Source organism: Gossypium arboreum, chromosome 12 (genome assembly GCF_025698485.1).
Source record: "Gossypium arboreum isolate Shixiya-1 chromosome 12, ASM2569848v2, whole genome shotgun sequence".
In the NCBI taxonomy this organism is placed as follows: domain Eukaryota; kingdom Viridiplantae; phylum Streptophyta; class Magnoliopsida; order Malvales; family Malvaceae; genus Gossypium; species Gossypium arboreum.
In genome coordinates this window covers 82,918,297-82,939,586 of record NC_069081.1, presented here as the reverse complement: position 1 = coordinate 82,939,586, position 21,290 = coordinate 82,918,297, and the positions used below count along the sequence as shown (strand labels likewise).

General features: G+C 34.9%; 1 non-coding gene across 1 annotated transcript; it reads right to left on the bottom strand.

The window, feature by feature from the left end:
- Window positions 1-4,961: 4,961 nt before the first annotated feature.
- LOC128285852 (small nucleolar RNA R71) lies at window positions 4,962-5,068 on the bottom strand. Its single transcript, XR_008276399.1, has one exon. It is a non-coding gene; the product is annotated as a small nucleolar RNA R71 (small nucleolar RNA).
- Between the last annotated feature and the right edge of the window lie 16,222 nt (window positions 5,069-21,290).

Genomic DNA, 21,290 nt, shown 5'->3' with positions numbered 1-21,290 from the left:
ATGTAAATATTTGATAATGACTAGCTATTGGAATGGCTAGTTATCGTTAAGCTTTGGTGTTTATGGAAGTTAATACAAAGAAGTCATGAAAGAGTAAAATTAGCATTAAAATAGTTTTGGACAGCAGCAGTAGTATAAATTTGAAAAATCACAAAAAATTGTGGAAATCAAATTATAGATTGAATAAAATATGAAATTAAAGCTTATTGAGTCTAGTTTTACATAAAAGAAACGGTGTAAGCAAAAGAATTTCATTTTATGAGATATTTTAGTTTTTTGAGACAAGGTCAGAATGACTTCGGGTTCTCCTATTCTGAATTTGGAAAATCAATAAAAACTATATAAAAATACTTAGGAGTTAAAATTTATATGTTTAAATTTTGAATGAGTCTATTTTCAATAGAAACAAATGAGAACATCATCTGAATCCCGTACTAAGAGATAATTAATTTTTAATGAAGAAAGGTCAAAACTGTCAAACAGCAGAACAGGGATGAATTTGAAGAATAAACTGTACTTATTTGATATACCTTAAATTCAAAAAATTTTATGGTAGGAAGATATTTGAGTTTAGTTTCAAAGAAATCAAACAGATCTTAATTTAGAATTCTGTAGCTCAATATATAAATAATTTAGTGACTATGACTCAAGAGGATAGTTTTGTTATGAACAGTAGATAATTGTTTTTATATATTTAAGCCCTGATTATGGCTGTGTTGGTAGCTTAATTGTGCCATGCTAAGTGCCATTGAAAGTGTGTATGTGAGTGTGCAAATAAAGGTGGCAAATGGCTTGGTAAATAGCCATTTTCTTGGCCACACGGGCAGAGACACGATTGTGTGTCTTAGCCATGTGAAGGACATGGCCTCAGAACACGGGCGTGTGAACCCCAATTCGTGCATGACATCATAAACAAAGAGGTACACGGCTTGAGGACACGGGCGTGTGTGACCACACGACCTACCCACACAGGTGTGTCCCAAGCCACACCAGTGTGTGACCCTTGTTTTGATGAAAAATTTTGAGTTTTCCAAAGTTTCCGGTTTAGTCTCGAACCACTTCTAATGCATGTTTTGTGCCTCGTGGGCACATATAAGGGATGTTATGCATCTATATGAATGGTTTTAATTTATGGCCCAATTTTGTATGATTGGTTATGTTTAAGTCCGATAATGCCTCGTACCCTATCCCAACGTTGGACACGGGTAAGAGGTGTTACAGTGTGGACAAGAATAGGCTATTTTCCAAGCCAATTTGCCACCCAGCTTGCCTACACCTAAGCCAACCCATTTGGAACCAAAACATAGCATATATATAGGCACTCAACCAATCTCAACCAAGCATAAAACATACCATTTCAAAACAGACAACAACAAGTCTCACATGCATCACAAAATGCTATTTCATTTTATACGAAATTCACATTCCCAATTCAACTACATAGACACTTTCAAACAAGCATCAATTGGTCTAAACTCACAAGCATTTTTATTCTTAATTAATCAACTAATTAACATTCACTATACTTATTATCATCAAACATTACGTATCTATCATTTAACAAATAACCATATGCACAATTATAAACACAACCAAACTAAACCAACTACTATGGCTATATGCAAAAAAAAACTTTAAACATTTACAAGCCAATTCAAATGGCTAAATTCATAGCTAACACATATGTAACAAAATAACCAAACCCCTATACATGCCATGTAACACCCCTATCCCTAACTGTTGCAGGAATAGGTAAAGGGCATCACCAGATGGACAGAACATTTCAGAACAATATAGAATCACAGATATTATATAACAATGATACTTAGGTATTCATTAACAATTCATCCATTAAGAAGATTTACGAAACCTAAAACATACATTTAAGAAAGCTCTGGAATAAACCGAACACATTCAGAATTTTCAGAACTTAACCAAATCTTTCAAAACTGTTAAAGTCACACGTTCGTGTGACTAAGCCGTGTGACACACACGGGCACCAGACATGCCAATGTGATCCAACTGTGCCAAAAAGAGGTCCTATACTGACTTTTTCACACGGCCAACAGACACAGCCGTGTGCCATGGCCGTGTGGTACTTAACTAGTTATTGACTTAGCTAGTTATTGACTTAAGCCCATGGCCATATGACACGCCCGTGTGTCTTAACCATGTGGCACAATGCAGGCTTGGTTTAAGCCAATTTTTTTGCCACCCCTTTTTGGGTTCAATCCTACAAACAATAATATACAACAATCATACCAAAATTTTCAACCAATTCTATGCTCAAAATGGCCAAATCACATTAGAACATAGTACATTACAAACATACACGAAAACTATGCACAAACTTATCATTTGTTAGCCAACTCTCATGGCCTAACATATATATACAATTCAAAACTTACATACTTAGACATTCTAGCCTATACATGCCATACTTTAAAATTTACACTTTCAAAAGTACCAAATAAGATTGATAGTGTGGTGACGACCCTCAATTATCCCCGAGCCTTTAGTAGATACGATAACTGTAAAATAGACAGAATTCACACAGAGTAAGCTACAAAGAGCTTAGTAAGTCAAATACAATTATTCTAACTATTAAAGCATATAAAATGGAAGTCCATAGCATGAATTCATAGCCAATTCATAGCAATAGAGTCTTCTATATTCAGAAATTTAGTACGATACAAACGTACCTATAAAGATTATACATTTCATATATGTACATTCTCATTTCTCGTACTATATCATCGGACGATTCAGAAGTGATACAAATACTCATAATGGCGTACAATGCTGAAGTCCCAAACGTGGTCTTACATGTAATTCAATATCGATGCCTCTGTCCTTGATAGGGTCTTACACAAAATCAGATACGATGCCGATGTCCCAGACATTGTGATAAACCGTAAATTATACATAATTTTTACCTCATGTTTAATGCATTTTATGGATGATTTCCCATTAGAATTGGTGAATTCGATGCTCCTAATGCTTTAATTTCATGTTTTATACTGAGGAGAGCATAGGAGAGCAAAAGGAACGAGATACGGGCCAAAAACGGAGAAAATGGGGCAAAGTACAAAATCAACACGGCCTGGACCTCCTCACACGGGCATACCACATGGCCGTGTCAATTTGGCAGGCTCGAACACGGCCTGAAGTAATCGAACATGGGCGTGTGCCACGGGCGTGTCCCTACCGAGCCCAAGTTGAGTCCAATTCAAAAAAGGCTAATTTTGAGGGCTTTTAGGCATTCCAAAGCCTAAAAATACACCATAGAGAAGGAAGAAAAAGAACACGGAGAATAGGGGGTAAGGAATTACTCCAAGGAAGCCGATTGATCCATCTGAGAAGCCGAATTCATCATCAAAACTGAAGATCTCTCCTCAATTTCCCTTCAGGAGTTTTGGGTTTTCTTTATGTTTTGTATTCTTTATTCTTCTGAGATGTTTTCTTATTTAATTATGAACTAAAACCCCTAAATACCTAAGGGGAATGAAACCTAAGATGAATCTTGTTATTATTTTCTGAATCGTATGATAAATATTTAACTTGTTCTTAATTATTTGTTCTTAATTCTTGTTTTGATATCCCAGGATACTGATTCAAGACATGCTCTTATTTAGAGGAGGAATAGACCCTGTCTAAGAGTACTTTTGTCATAATTAAGCGGAATTGATTGCACGCCTAGAAATAGGGTGACAAGATTTTGTCAGATTATGGTGAAACCTAATAAGGAGATCCATAGATCGAGTTAATGTAACCCTAGAATGTTAATTAGAGAAAAGTCTCGGTTATTCAATCTATGGATTAGATGTTATTAGTCTTGAATAGGGATAATAACATGACTTAGGGATCTCTACGAAACAAGTTGAATGAATACATCGTCCGATTCGAAGCCAGAATAACAAGTAAGGTCTAGGTGGATTTGTCCTTAGGTATTGTCTTAAGTCAATTGATTTTTCCCAAAAACAATTCCCCAATTCTTTTCTCTGTGAGTTCTTAGTTTAGATAATTAGTGAATTAAAACAAAACCTCTTTATTATTAGGCTAGATAATAAAAAGACAGTCATTACTAACGCTTTTAGTTCCTTTGGGTTCGACAATCCGGTCTTGCTAAAACTATACTACTGTTCGATAGGTACATTTGCCTACATCGCGATAATAGTTAGTTCAAGAATGAGTAATTATAAATATTTAAAACCTATCATGAAACCTCGCGATTAAGTTTTTGGCACCATTGCCGGGGAACTAAGATATTAGGAACACTCAATTTTTATTACTTTAGCCATTTATTTTTCTTGCAATTTAATTTAATTTAGTTATTATTATTAGTTATAAATTTACTTTTTCCTTCTCTTGGCAGGTTTTTATAGTTTTTGACTAGAAGAAACCCGTGAGGACCATTACTTTTTGACGAAGAAATCGATCGTATAGTTCGCAGAAATTAAAGAGAAATAAGGCGAAGCTTACGATACACAAAGAATGAGCAAGAAGACGATACTCAACCCCTAATCGAAGAGATGGCTGAAAACCAAGACAATCAGCTACCTCCTGCAATTGCGGCTAATCAAAATCCTGCTCCACGCACTATGTATGATTATGCCAAACCTTCTTTAACTGGAACTGAATCTAGCATAGTTAAACCTGCTGTAGCTGCAAATACTTTTGAACTGAAACCTAACACAATTCAAATGATACAATAATTTGTTCAGTTTGACGGTTTGCAGGATGAAGATCCCAATGCTCACTTAGCAAACTTTCTGGAATTCTGTGATACATTTAAAATTAATGGTGTTTCTGATGATGCCATTCATCTTCGGTTATTTCCCTTTTCATTGAGGAACAAAGCTAAACAGTGGTTGAACTCATTACCATGAGGGTTAATTACTACTTGGGAACAAATGACCGAAAAATTTTTACTAGAATATTTTCTGCCGGCTAAAATGGCTAAATTACGTAATGATATCTCTTCTTTTGTGCAGATGGATTTAGAAACAATCTACGATGCATAGGAGAGATACAATGACTTACTGAGAAGGTGCCTTCACCTTGGGTTACCGCTTTGGCTCCAAGTTTAAACATTCCACAATGGCCTGAATCCTTCGACTCGGTAAACGGTTGACGCAGCTGCTGGCAGAACCATCAATAATAAAACACCTAAAGATGCCTATGAGTTTATAGAGGAGATGTCACTGAATAACTATCAATGGTAAGTCATGGGGACAAAGCCAATGAAAACAGTCGGTGTTTATAACGTCGATTCAGTCACCATGCTGTCAAATCAGGTAGAACTCTTGAATAAAATGATTGATGGTTTTCTTAGTTCTTCACAGGCTTACCCAGTAATACAGTGCGAAGTAAGTAGCGGTGGAACAAGCCATTCGGAGTACCAACCTTATGGTCATAACATGGATAACGAGCAACTAAACTACATGGGTAATAATCCTCGACCTCAAAACAATCCATTTAGTAACACTTACAATGCAGGTTGGAGGAACCATCCCAATTTCTCGTGGGGAGGCCAAGGAAATCAAAGACCACAACATCCTCTGGGTTTTCAGCAACCACCCTACCAACAGGAAAAGAAGCCGAACCTTGAAGAGATGCTCTAAAAGTTTATATCGATGTCAGAAACTCATTTCCAGAACATATAGATAGCACTTAAGAATCAACAAGCATCGATCCAAAGGCTCGAAACTCAGATAGGCTAGCTTTCCAAACTTATCTCCGAATGACCACAAGGTAGTTTGCCAAGTAATACTGAACCCAATCAAAGGGAACAACTCAATGGGATTAATATTCAAGATGAAGGAGTCGTTGAACCTAAACCAGAACCGAGGAAAGAAACTGTAGTAAGTAAAGGTCAAGGTGAGGGAGATCAAAATACAAACAAATCAGTGAATGTCGAATATAAACCTCGTGTACCATACCCCAACGTGACAAGGAAAGACCGCTCAGATGAACAATTTGGTAAATTCCTTAAACTCTTAAAAAAATTACATATTAACTTACCGTTTATTGAAGCCCTATCGCAGATGCCAAACGTAATGAAATTTTTAAAAGAGCTTTTAGCAAATAAGCAGAAGTTGGACGAGGCATTGCATGTGGAGCTAAATGCAGTGTGCTCAACTATTCTGAAAAAAAAGCTACCGAACAAACTAAAAGATCCAGGGAGTTTTACGATTCCTTGCTTAATTGGTAGTTTAGATGCTAATAATGCATTAGCTCATTTAGGGGCTAGTATCAACGTTATGCCTTATAAAATGTTTAAGCAACTAGGTCTCGAGAAACCCAAACAGACTAGGATGAGCATTCAATTAGCAGATAAATCTATAAGATTTCCTAGGGGTATTATTGAATATGTGCTAGTCAAAATCGACAAATTTATATTTCCTGTTGACTTCATTATCTTAGTCATAGAGGAGGATAGCAATACTCCTTTAATCCTAGGAAGGCCCTTTTTAGCAACTGCTAAAACAATTATTGATGTTGGCACAAGTGAGCTCACACTTCGCGTAGGAGACGAAACACTCACCCTTCAAGCTCATAATTCTGAAAACACATCAAAAATTGAAGGTGATCGTCTAAACCATTTTATTAAAACTGACCACATGATATAACCCACTTTGCAGGAGATAAGTCTGAAGGAAGTACAAGAGCCACTCTCAAACAATAGTACAGGATCTATTCATGAAGAATGAAGGCTGCAAATAGAGGAGCTAGATGAATGGCGAACACACACACCGAGAACACACGATAAACCGAAACTATGCCAGAATGAACCCGATACCTCTCCAAATCAACTTAAGGTTGGTGATAAAGTCCTATTAGATGCCGCAGATCCCCACATTGTCACTACCACACCGAATGAGGAAATCCCTCTTACGGTACTCAGCATTTTTCCATTCGGTATGGTGGAGGTAAGTCATCCCAAGTTCAGCACTTTTAAGGTAAACAACACTCATTTAAAACCTTATTTTAAGATTGATAGCAGGAATGAAGAGTATAAAATCCTCGAACCACCATGATCATTCAACGGAGAGGTGAGTCGAGCTTAGACTATAAATAAGTGTTTCTCGGGAGGCAACCCGAGCACTAACTATATTAACTTCTTTCAAAATTTAGTGTTCAACATCTAACATACTAACGAAGCTCTTTAATATAGGTTTTCCACAGAGACACGGCCAAGCACACGGGCGAGCTTATGGCCGTGTGAAAATAGGGCAAGGATTTCCCCAATGCAGGATACAATAAAACGCCACGGCCGTGCGACATGCTCGTAGTCGATCCTGCTAAAACAACACGGACGTGTGACATGCCTGTGGTTGAAACTGAGAAACTAGGACGGGCGTCCGACACGCCCGTGTCTAGCACCCGTAGACCATACTCTCAGAATGACACGGGTGTGCGAAAACCTACACGGCCGTGGGAGAAGCAAACGACATCACACACGGCCATGTAACATGATCGTGAAGACCCACGCCCTATACACACGGGAGTGCGAGAAGGCCGTGTGACGACACCACAATTCGCAACGACACGGACGGGATGTGAACCACATGGGCGTGTGCACCGGCCGTGCTACTTGAAAAATTAGAATAATTATCTTATTTTATTTTCTTTTATTAAGTTTTTAAGATTCACTTATTTTCCTTTTAAAAATGGCTTACCTTCAGAGTCAAGCTTGCCATCCGGAGTTATCTCTAATACTCGATCTCGCCAATCCAATAATATCATCCATTCTTAATACTAGAAGTTTCACTTCTCCCCCTATCTTCTTTTTTTATTTTAATATCTATCTTTGTACATTGAGGGAAATGTACGTCTTAAGTGTGGGGGGGATATTTATTTCATTATCAGAAAAATCCTTGAATGATTGCCATGTTCTCTTGGAAAGCTCTCATATCATATTTAGGATAAATTTTAATTAATTTATGATTTTGATTGATATATCTTGAATTAAAACATAGGCAATTATGCATTCATTGTTTAAGCTTTAAGGCGTTAGAGAATCAAGCATGATGAGTTGATTTTTAAGAATTTAAAATCTTAGGCTGTTTCCCCAAAGTTTAGGTATTACTTTGAATTGGAATTCACAAGTTTTTGACATCAAAAAGCCATAATTTTTGTGAGATTTTTGAGCCTTTTGAGTATCTATTAATTCTTTCATGCTCACTTTTATTATTGCTTTGAGTGCGTCAGTATTGAACTGTTATTCTAGAACTTGCTTGATTATGCATGTCGCGACCACACCATTTGATTTGATATGTCAAAATGATTAAGGCACTTAGGATTAACCCACTCATGCCATGAAAAGCCTACCTCCACGATTAACCCCTAGTAAACCCCCTTGAGTCTAACAAACCATTCTTTGTATTACCCTTAATATTAACCCTTAACCCATTATTGTTGAAATCCCCTAAATTAATCCTTATTTTTGTCGAGATTTGAGTTGAATGGATTGCTTAGCTATGTTTTGTTCTTAATAGTTAGTCTATGTTATTTAACTTGTTCTTGAAAAAAAAAACTATGTATATTTATTAGTAATTCCATATTCTGAGAAGAAGCTTTGTTATACGCAAGTGAAAATTAACTCTTTTTCTAGTTAGGCAATTTTTCAATTCAATTTTGATTTTAACCCTTTCTTTCAGTTTGTGACCACACCCCTTAACCAAGCCTCATTACAACCCTCTGAAGACCTTTTGATTGATGTATCATCTTAAATTATAGTGGTAGAGATTTGTTTTCATGTAAGCTTATGGTGATGACTTTTCATTATTGACTATTGAGTGCTTCATTTATTGTCCTTAAACACCTTGAGTGATTTGAGTGAATCTTTAGTGAGGATGTAAAATTCTGTGATATTTTGAATCAAAGGTAATTACTTAGATAAGAGGAGACACCTATGTTTGCATGAATAAAATGCTCAACTTGGAATGTTTGGAGCTTTTATGTTCTTTTAGTTGAATTTTCAATGTATGATTACTTATGGACTAATGTGAGATATTATCATAGAAATTATAAGTTGAGAAGAATTTATTTTGATTATGAGTTGAGAATTTTGCTTGAGGATAAGCAAATGCTTAAGTGTGGGGGTATTTGATAAACCGTAAATTATACATATTTTCACCCCATGTTTAATGTATTTTATGGATGATTTCCCATTAGAATTGGTGAATTCGATGCTCCTAATGCTTTAATTTCATGTTTTATACTTAGGAGAGCATAGGAGAGTGAAAGGAAAGAGAAACGAGCCAAAAACGGAGAAAATGGGCCAAAGTACGAAATCAACATGGCCTGGACCACCTCACACGGGGATACTACATGGCCGTGTCAATTTGGCAGGCTCGAACACGGCCTAAAGTAATCAAACACGGGTGTGTGCCACGGGCGTGTCCCTATCGAGCCCAAGTTGAGTCCAATTCATAAAAAGGCTAATTTTGAGGGATTTTAGGCATTCCAATGCCTATAAATACACCCTAGAGGAGGAAGAAAAAGAACACGGAGAATAAGGGGTAAGGAATTACTCCAAGGAAGCCGATTGATCCATCTGAGAAGCAGAATTCATCATCAAGACTGAAGATCTCTCCTCAATTTCCTTTCAAGAGTTTTGGGTTTTCTTTATGTTTTGTATTCTTTATTCTTTTGAGATGTTTTCTTATTTAGTTATGAACTAAAACCCCTAAATACCTAAAGGGAATGAAACCTAAGATGAATCTTGTTATTATTTTCTGAATTGTATGACAAATATTTAACTTGTTCTTAATTATGTGTTCTTAATTCTTGTTTTGATATCCCAGGATATCGATTCAAGACATGCTCTTATTCAGAGGAGGAATAGACCCTGTCTAAGAGTACTTTTGTCATAATTAAGCAGAGTTGATTGCGCGCCTAGAAATAGGGTGACAAGATTTTGCTGGATTATGGTGAAACCTAATAAGGGGATCCATAGATCGAGTTAATGCAACCCTAGAATGTTAATTAGAGAAAAGTCTCGGTTATTCAATCTAGGGATTAGACATTATTAGTCTTGAATAGGGATAATAACATAACTTAGGGATCTCTACGGAACAAGTTGAATGAATACATCGTCCGATTCGAAGCTAGAATAACAAGTAAAGTCTAGGTGGATTTGTCCTTAGGTATTGTCTTAAGTCAATCTATTTTTCCCAAAAACAATTCCCCAATTCTTTTCTCTGTGAGTTCTTAGTTTAGATAATTAGTGAATTAAAACAAAACCTCTTTATTCTTAGGCTAGATAATAAAAAAACAGTCATTACTAGTACTTTTAGTTCCTTTGGGTTCGACAATCCGGTCTTGCTAAAACTATACTACTGTTTGATAGGTACACTTGCCTACATCGCAATAATAGTTAGTTCAAGAACGAGTAATTATAAATATTTAAAACCTATCACGAAACCTCGCGATCACATGGTCTTACATGTAAATCTCAAATTGAGGCCTGTGTCCCATACACGCTCTTACACGATATCTCCGATCAATGTCAACATTTCTTTAGAAACATACAGAGTTTTTCTAATATTAGCATATTATCTGAATTTATTCAGAATTCACTCATCAGGCTCTCACGGCCGTCTAATATAGATTATAACTAGTATATGCAACATTCAATCAATTTAACACGTAATCGTATTTTGACTTACCTCGTATTGGTTTCGAACGAAACGAGTCAACTATTCAACTATTTTGGACTTCCCCCGATCTATGTCTGATTTTCTTTGTTGTTGATCTATTATAATTCAAATTCAACCATTCAATCATTCATTTCATTCAAAATAATCCATTAACACATATTTAGAGCACTTGACATTTTAGCCCTTACATTTTCACACTTTGACAATTTAGTCCATTTTCCACAAAATCACAAATACGTAAAAATTCACCAAGACTATAGCTTAGCCGAATATACATGGCTTCCATACAAGTCCAAACAACACATTTAATTCACAATTTAGTCCCTCAAAACTTATTTTCACAATTTAGCCCAAATAGCTCATTTCATCAAAAATTCAAGAACAAACATGATAATCTCACATATATCTTTCATAATCCATATAAGAACACTAAAAGGCTCATATAATCATCAATGGCACATTTTAATATCTTCAATAAAAATAGAAATTTAGACATGGGTTTTGAAGAACACAAAGCAACGATTATAAAAACGTAGAAATTATCAAAAACCGAGCAAAATAAGCTCACCTATTAAGACATGCACTAGCCAAACATCAAAATGTTTCAATGCTTCTTCTTTCTCTAATTTTCGGCTGAACAAAGTGAAAATGCATGGCCATTTTATGTTTATTTTATTTAATTACACATTATAAGCCATATACCAACTTTACCCTTATTATTTACATGCAAAAATTCACCTGCTAATGTCAATATTTGTCCACCGTTAATACAAATGGTATCTTTGACATGCAAGGACCCTTATTTTAAAAGCCAAGGTCAATTAACTCCATTAACAAATAGCATGAAACTTTTTCATTTTACGCGATTAAGTCCTTTTTCACAATTAAACACAGAAACAGACAAATTAAATTTTAGAAATTTCACAGATGCAAATTCACATATCATAGACACAGAAAATAATATCAAAATATTTTTTGGACTCGGATTTATGGTCCCGAAACCACTATTCTGACTAGGGCCTAGACCGGACAGTTACATGCCATATACTTAAAATACCTAAATTCAAAAGTACCAAAGTGATGTAGGATAGTGTGATGAAGTCTTAGACAATTCCCGAATCTGAGCTGGCTTTGAAATCACTATGAAACACAGAAAAAAAACTATGTAAGCTATAAATATTAGTAAGCTCGTATGAATTAATAAGAAAACTCACCATTTATTCACAATCAAATAATATAAACACAATATGCTACAAAACATTCAAATCAAAATGTTAACTTGTATTCAATCACAAATATAACCATGAACTTATAACTTCCATAAATTCGATGCTCACATAGTTTCTGTACATCCCTGTACTGTTACGTATCTATTCTCACCATCTCATATCTTCGATATACCCATTGAACCATTGGGAATAAAACTGAATATTCAGGAACTCGCACCCTAAGTTCCAATACATAGCCGAAGCTATCTCAATGAATCTCGCACATGAAGTGCCAATGCATAACCAAAGCTAACTCAATGATGCTCACTCTCGAGCTATAACGGTTCTGCTCACACAAGCTGACGGTCATGACGTAGCTACACGGTGCTGCTCACACAAGCTAACAAGAATCTACAACATATGCCAGATATCTCAGCCATCTGTAGGACGTATGGACTAGCACCCAATCACATTGTAACCTCTAATGACATTTCATTCGTATCCTAATCTATTCCTAAAGTCCAATTGGGATTTCTCTTTTGCCAAATCTTCGTCAAATAAGTCAGTGATGTTGTGTTCACAATTTATGCAATATTAAAGCATTTAAAACACAAACATAAAGATATTAATTGTATAAGAACTTACCTTTGATGCAAAAACGACAAAACGAGTAGATTAATCCAAAACTTTGTTCTTTCCTTAATCTAAGTCGGTATTTCGCTTCTCTTGATCTATATAATATCAAATTTAGCTTATTTAATAATCTGTCTATTCAATTTAATCCGAAAAACCCATTAAGGCACTTTTACATTTTTACCCCTAATATTTCACATTTTTGTAATTTAGTCCTTATTTCATTAAATTGCAAATTCATGCAATTTAGCCAAAACCCATGCTAGCTAAATTTAAATTAGGTCCTAGCAGTCCATATTTTTCATTTATTTCACAATTTAACCACCAAATTTCATCATTTCACAAATTAATCCCTAATTGAACATTTTACTAAAAAAACACTTAACAAATGTTGATTACATAACGACAAGCATGCATTTTCTAACATTAGGCATCAAAACACACCAACATTCATCAATGGAAAAACCCTGAACCTTTAACAGTTTTGTAAAATAGTCCCTGCGCTAGCTAGATTAAGCTGCAACGATCTCAAAAACATAGAAACCATTAAAAACGTGAAAAAAATCGTTCCTAAATAGACAACAATGCTTTGGCTGAATATCAAGCCCTAACCATGGCTTTTCTTCTTCAAATCCGGTTGGAGAAGAACATAAAATATGATGACTATTTGTGTTTAATTATTTTATTAACATGTGCTTATAATTTACTAAAATAACCTTATTACATAACCATTTAATAACATCCATTTATGTCCATAAATGTCCACCCAATATAACAATGGTCTAATTGCAACTTAAAGACCTCTACTTTAATATTCCATAACTATTAGATACCTTTAACTAATAGAATACAAGTTTTATATTTTACGCGATTTAATCCTTTTTATCAAATTAAGCATCCAAACACTAAATTTCTTAACGAAAATTTTACACAATCATATTATCATGCTGTAGACATTAAAATAATAACAAAATTATTATTTTGACTACGGATTTGTGGTCCCAAAACCACTGTTCCAATTTGACTAAAAACGTGCTGTTACACTTAAAGTGCTGACTCGGTCTTCCCGATATTGCCATGACATTCATATTGACAAAATGTCCAACTCTTTGCCCTAAGAAACCTTCTCTCCTTTATTTGTCATTCCTCAACCTGCAACTACCAAACCAAACACAACCCTACCACAAGCAATTAAAAGTGCCTAATATTTAAATAAGTCCAAGCTTCTAACGAAATGATGAAAATACGAACAAAATGTCCTAAAATGAAACTAAATGTACCTAAGTATAGACAATTATCTAGGTCTAAAGGCATGAAATATAACTCTTTTCAAGAGTTATCACACCCCCAAACCTGAGTTATTGATTGTCCTCAATAAAAATACATATGAATGCATGAATGCACATGATTTTGCCATTGCATATAACTATCTTGTACTATTAATCTATTAAAAGAACAACATATACATCAATTCTCATCAGTATTTTTTCTCTAAGAACTTGGTCAAATGTCTAAGGTTCGTTTCAACAAAGGTAGTGCAAAAAATTTGTCCCTAAAAACAAAATTTCCTAAGTGCTTGTGTATGTTTTCTAGCCATAGCAAATATCTCCTAATTCACTCAGTTCATTTGTTACTTAAACTCAAGTTACTTTTTCACCCTTACTTAAAGCCTTTTCAAGATATTTATTTGTACTTGTTTTTTCTTTTCTTTTTTTCTTTATTATTATTATTATTTATTTTTTTAACATTAGGGGATTTAGCATGTCATAAAATTCTTTGACTTGATAATCACAATAGAGCATAAACTAACTTACCTAGTACTCAATCATGTTACAATTTAAATATATATCATTCTTGAAGCTAAGACTTATGAATAAAAAGATGGATAGAGCAAACAACTACCTCCTTAGCTACTTAACCTGGTGCAATAGTGGAGTGCCCCTTTTCTATATTACATACTCTTACTTGAACTCACCTTTTTAGTCAGCAGCACGATGGAGCAAACAAAGTGGTGTTGACTTACTAAGTAATTCTAAGCATTGGAATGCCTACTATCCTTTATTTAAGTAATGTCGTGGAAAAATGACTGAGTTTGGCTTCAAAAACCTTAAGTTCATCAAAAAACACTTGCTATAATTAAAAAAAAGAACTGAGTATAGAACATCCCATTTTTAAGAATAAATTTTCACGCAATCTAACCTAAGCTAAGCTTGCCTCATCCACTATCACATGTTCTAGATATACTGAATAATATAAGCTCATCATCGAACATCACAAGTAAAGGCTGAACTTCTCGTAGATAAAACGATACTTAATAATCACATGGCATTGGTAAACAACTTAATTATACCAGGATGAACATATATAATTGATAAGTAATGCAACCTAAATGCACAATACACCTCTAAACCTAAGGGATGCATTATCCTCAATACATGAATAGATATATGCAAACTATCTATATATAGACAATGCCATGGCAGAATATATATGATGCAATATGTAAGAAACAAAAAGGAAACTTTCCTTACTTGGATTGTACTTTAGATACTTCATTCTATCCGACGGGTTGATTTAGGAGTAGCAAGCTTGTACCTCTACTTCCTCTTTGTCCTTAAGATCAGTTTCAATGCTGGCAGACTATTTTTCTCTGGTTCTTCCTCCAATGCTTTGGGTACATTCTCTTTATTGGCAGGATTCGTCTCAACAGGCTCTGTATCATCGAACACTTCTCTTCTTGCAGTTTATTAAACAAAGGATATGAAATACTAAAAGAAATTTAAATCGACAAAATGAAATTAAAAGTAAAAAGAATTTTCAATATGCTGAAGTTAAACATCTTGAAGATCAATGGACTGTTTGTCTCGCTCTACATGAGCACCCTAGTAGTGCTTCAAGTGTTGTCCATTAACTTTAAATGTGTCCCTTGTTTTCATGTCTTTGACATCAATAGCTCCATGTGGATATACATGAGGTACTAAGCACTGTTTATCAAAATTAAGATGTAATATCCTGATTTTGGGCCTAGTTGAAATAGTGGTTTCGTGACCACAAAATCCGAGATAGAAATAATTATTTTATGATTATTTTAAGGTCTATGATATGATTGCATGATTGTGTGAAAATTTCGTGAAGAAATTTTATGCATAAAGTGCTTAAATTGAAATTAGGGACTAAATCGAATAATTTGCAAAACTTGCATTCTAGAAGTTTCTAGTATGAAATTGTTTTGAAATATTAATTAGGAGGTATTAAATAGAAATTTTACCAATTTCTAAGTCTATGGACAAAAATTGGACATGGATGGAATTTTTGGAAAGTTTAGTAGTACGGTATTTTGGTCATTTAGGGGTAAAATGAATTAAAATACAAAATTAAAAGCCAATTTTGCTCATCTTCAACCCCATGGCCGAGTATAGCAAGGAGAAACCATGGATAGGGTTTTTCAAGCTTCCAATCTCGATTGTAAGTCCGTTCTAGCCTCGTTTTTAATGATTTTTACGTTTTTGGAGTCCCGGTAGCTCGATTAAGCTTATGCTAGCAATAATTCAACCTAGGACTCATATTTGGAAAAATACCCATAGGTGAAATTTGTGTATTTTGGTGTTTTATGATAGAATATGAGGTTTTAAAATATGTTAGACAACTTGTGCTACTCGGTTTTAAGCGAAAACTAGCAAAAGGGCTTAATCGGTAAAAATACCTAATAGTCATAAGTACATGTTAGAGTGAGAATTTGATGTTTCCATAGAAGGGAAAAATTATCATCATGTCATAAAACATAACAAAATAGGCTAAAGTTTAATTTACGAGCTTTGGGGCAAAAGTGTAAATATGCAAAAGTTTAGGGGCAAAATTGTAATTTTTCCAAAATATGATTTTGGGTCAATTTGAATAATGTGAGTCCTAATTAGACTATATTTTAGATGATAGAGCAAGGAAAACTGAAATTCGGGCTAAAATGGAAAAATACCAAGTTGTGGATGAAATGGTAAAAGTAGCCATTTTCGCATACGAGGTAAGTTCATATGTAAATGTTGGTAACATAGTTATTGTTTTAAATGTTTTAATTTTATTTAAATGATATGATAATTATTATGAAATATCATACTTGTGACAATTGTTTGATAATATGTCAAATTATGTGATATACTTGGAAAATGTGAAATACTACCGAGTATCAGATCGACATTCCATAGAAGATGGTTGAGACATATGATTGGGAAAATGTCCGTTGAACCTTAGGAATGGATTAGGATACAAGTGACATGTCACTGGGATATTTGGGCATCCGAACTCGTTGAGTTGAGTCCGAGTTCACTTATGGATGCGAGCGTCCAAACTCGTTGAGTTGAGTCCGAGTTCGAGAGATGTAACTAGGCATCCGAGCTTGTTGAGTTGAGTCTGAGTTCACTTATGGATGCGAGCATCCAAACTCGTTGAGTTGAGTCCGAGTTCAAGAGATGTAACTAGGCATCCGAGCTCGTTGAGTTGAGTCCGAGTTCACTTATGGATGCGAACGTTCGCCCGAGCTCGTTGAGTTGAGTCCGAGTTCACTTATGGGCGGGTCACATGGTAGCTTGGCTACATATGTGGCACTTATGTGCAAACTTTCCATGTATCCGAATTATATTCCGATGTGTTCAACGGGTAAAGTTCTACTGAAATGGAGGAATACTCAAGATGAAAGGGACGTATTGGTAAGTGTTGTGAAATGGGTACTTTGAATGTATTTACTTAACCCTGGGTTGAAAAATCGATATAACAACAATATGGTAAGATGATAAATGAAAATGTGATATGAATGTCTTGGTGATGATTATGCAAATGATGTTTTATGTTTGCTTATATGGTTATGTTACTTGCTATTTGCATGTGAACTTATTAAGCATTTATGCTTACTCCCTCCTTTTCATTCCTTGTAGTTTTGACAAGCCATTTCGGAAATCGGAACGGTGGAGGCTCGCTCACACTATCCGTATACAATCTTGGCATAATGGCTTGTATATTTTGAGTATGGCATGTATAGCATTATAATCATTTTGTATATATGGTCTTATGATATGGTTATTGAGTGGTATGGAAATGCTTGGTAATGATTAGCCATTGGAATGGCTAATCATGATCATATTTGGTGTTATGTATGTCAAATTGCTAGCTAATCCATGGAAACCATGAAATAGGTAAAATTTACCATAAAATAGATTCAGATAGCAGTAGTGACGTGAATTTGAAAAATCACTAAAAATAGTAGAAATGGAATTAAATAATGAATAAGTTATGAAATCGAATATTGATAAGTCTATTTTCATATGGAAGAAGCGAAACAGGTATATGAGCTATATTTTATGAGATGTTTAAATTTTTGTGAAACAGGGCCAGAGCGATTTCTGGATACCCTGTTCTAACTTTGGAAATTCACCATAAATTTTACAAAGATAATTATAGGTCATACTTTATATTTACAGATTCCTTATTAAGTCTAGTTTTATTAGAGACAAAGGGAATAGTCATTGAAGCTCTGTACAGGGAGATATCTGATTCGTAATACATAGAGGTCAGAGTAGTCAAACCCTGAAATAGGGGAGACTTTAACTAATAAACTGTACCAATTTGCCCAACCAAAAATTCTAGAAAACTTTTAGTAAATAGATATATGAGTCTAGATTTATGGAAAATTTACGGATCTTGATTTCGAGTTTCGTAACTCAAGATATGATTTTTCTTGTAACTGTGATGCGAGTAGCTAGAAAGCTGTGAATGTAGAAACAAAAGATTTGAAGTTCTTAATTTGATAAATTATGTTCGGTAACTCCTCAAGCTCGACTCCGACGATAGTTTCGGGCGTGGGGGCATTACATAAGAGGTCTATTTTGCTCTAACAAAGTGCACAAGGGTCTCCGTTCAAATGAATCTTCATCACCATTAGAATTGCTATAGCAAAATCTTGTGAATTCTTCCTCCACTACTGTTTCTATCAAGTCAATGGCTCGACATTTTTCATTATCATCAACAAATTTCAGGGCATTAAATACATTGAATGTGATTTGTTGTTCATTCATCCTTATGGCCAATTCACCTTTCTGCACATCAAGTAAAGTCCTGCTAGTTGTAAGAAAAGGTCTTCCAAGAATAATTGGTACATCATGGTCAGTGTCATATTCTAAAATAAGGAAATCCATAGGAACAACAAATTTATCTACCCTTACCTATATGTCCTTAATGCATAAGATCGACTAGCTACTTGCAAAGTCACCGTTGTAGGTCTTACTTTCCCAATTCCTAGGTTCCTGAAAATAGACATAGGCATTAGATTTATACTCGCTCCTAATTCACATAACGCCTTACCAACATAACAATTTTGAATTGAACATGGGATAATGAAACTTCCTGGGTCCTTGAACTTTGGAGGCAGCTTATTCATCTACATTGCTGTACACCATTTAGTCAGAGTAACAGTCTCAAATTCTCCCAATCTGTGCTTCTTTGAGAGTATGTCTTTTATAAATTTCACATAGTTGGGCATTTGCTCCAAAAGCTTCTACTAACGGTATGTTGATATGGAGTTGTTTTTGTTGTTGATATTTGTTTGCTGTGCTTTTTTATTGGCAACATGATCTGATTTTGCAATAACATTTTTCTATTTACCCTTTTCAGGTGTTGTCTACTGTTCAGTAGGTTCTGAGATCTTGTCCTAATTGTGGCTGAGTTTGTCTTACTTTGTCATGGCATCTTGAACAACCTCATTTAACTAAGTCTCAATTCTAGGAGTGATGGCCTTGCACTGTTCCTTGCCTTGGTTCTCGAGTTTTCAGTATCACTTAGCAATGCTCCTTGTGGTCTTGAATTTAGAGCATTTGCTATTTGCCCCACTTGATTTTGAAGAGTTCATAGAGACGCAACTTGACTCTAAATCACAACATCATTTTTGGCCATATACTCCTTCAACAAAGATTCAATAGAATTAGAAGATGATACTCGACCTTTTTGAGCATTTTACCTCGGCATTGGATGATTATAATCAAGTGGTGCATTATGGATATTTTGTCTTGCAACATTGTGTGAACTCTTTACACATTAATTATTCCAACTAAAATTCTGATGTTACTTTCACCTCAGATTGTAAGTGTTAGAACACGAGTTACTATTCCAATTAAAATTACCCATGTAGTATACTAATGATGGGTTTGATGAGCATTCGTCAAACACATGATTTTCAACGTACACATGGTAACTCTGCTAATTTCATCTCATGGACTATAGTTGGATTTTTATGGTTTTAATTATATTAGCTAAAGAAGATATTTGAGCTGTTAACGAAGTGATTACATCAAGCTCAATGGTACCAACAACTCTCTTACCCATCCCAACTTTCATTGTCGGATATTGATAATTGTTGTTGGCAATCTTTTCCAAGATTTCATATGCTTCATTATACGTTTTATCCAGTAGAGCACCATTGGTGGAGGCATCAACTACCATCCTCCTATGTACATTCATTCTGTTATAAAATATCTCTATCTAAGTCTAGTGTTGATGTCCATGCATTAGACATTTCTGAATTAAGTCTTTAAATCGGTCCTAAGCTTCATATAGCATTTCATCCTCTAACCTGAAAAGACGCGATGTCGTTTCTCAACTTAGTAGTCATAGTTGGTGGATTATACCGTAGTAAAAGCCTCTGCCAATGTAACAGCCCGTTTCTTTCAATCAAATCAGAACAGTGGTTTCAGAACCACGAATCTGAAGTAGAAATATTTATTTTATTAATTCTTTAAGGTCTACACATGATAGAATAATTGTGTGAAATATCAATTGAATGCTCAATTTGACTAGAAGGACTAAATTGCACTAGGTGCAAAATTTGAGTTCTATAGATTAAAGGTGTCTAATTGCTATGAAATTTCAATTGGAAGTCTTTATGTGGTAATCAGGCCATTGTTTAAATTGGTGGACAAAAATGGGCATGGAGTAAGTGAATTTATAAAGTTCAAGGGAAGGATAAATTGGTAATTTGGTAAATAAAGATAAATAAACTAAATAAAAGATGGCCATCTTCATCAATTTAGTCCCCCTAGCTAAAATTTTGAGGAGAAGACATAGTTAGGGTTTGGCCAACTTTCAAGCTCGATTATCAAGAAAAACAAAGTTCGGATCTAGATCGGGGGAAAAATAAAATAATTGACGAATAGATCCATTTTACCATTTTTTCATTTGAGGTTAGTTCGTATGTAAATAAGCTTTGTTATAATAATATTTTAAATGCTTTAATTTTGTATAAATTGTGTAAACGACTCTATGGACACGTTCGACGATGTTTTGGCAAGCGAGAAATCCCAATCGAACCTTAGGAATAGATTAGGACACAAGTTACATGTCACTAGGGTATTATGTTATGATCCGGGTGTTAGTCTTATATGTCCTACCGGTGGCTGAGTATACTGGCATATGTTACGATTACTTACAACTTGTGTGAGCAGCACTGTATAGCTACATCTTGACTGACAGCTTGTGTGAGCAGGCCTGTTGATGGCTCAAGAGCGAGCATATATGTGTTATGAGATAGAGGTAGCAATGGCTACATATGTGAAACCTTGCGTGCAAGGTTTCCTGAGTACCCGATATTATTATTCAGAGTGGTTCATTGGGTATGCCAACGATGAGAATAAGTATGAAATTATTACGAGATGGTTCAGGTATGTACATCAGCTTATGATTATTAAATTCATGAAAAGATGATTTCAAGGTAAGTTTTTGAATGAATGAATTATGGTCATAAGAT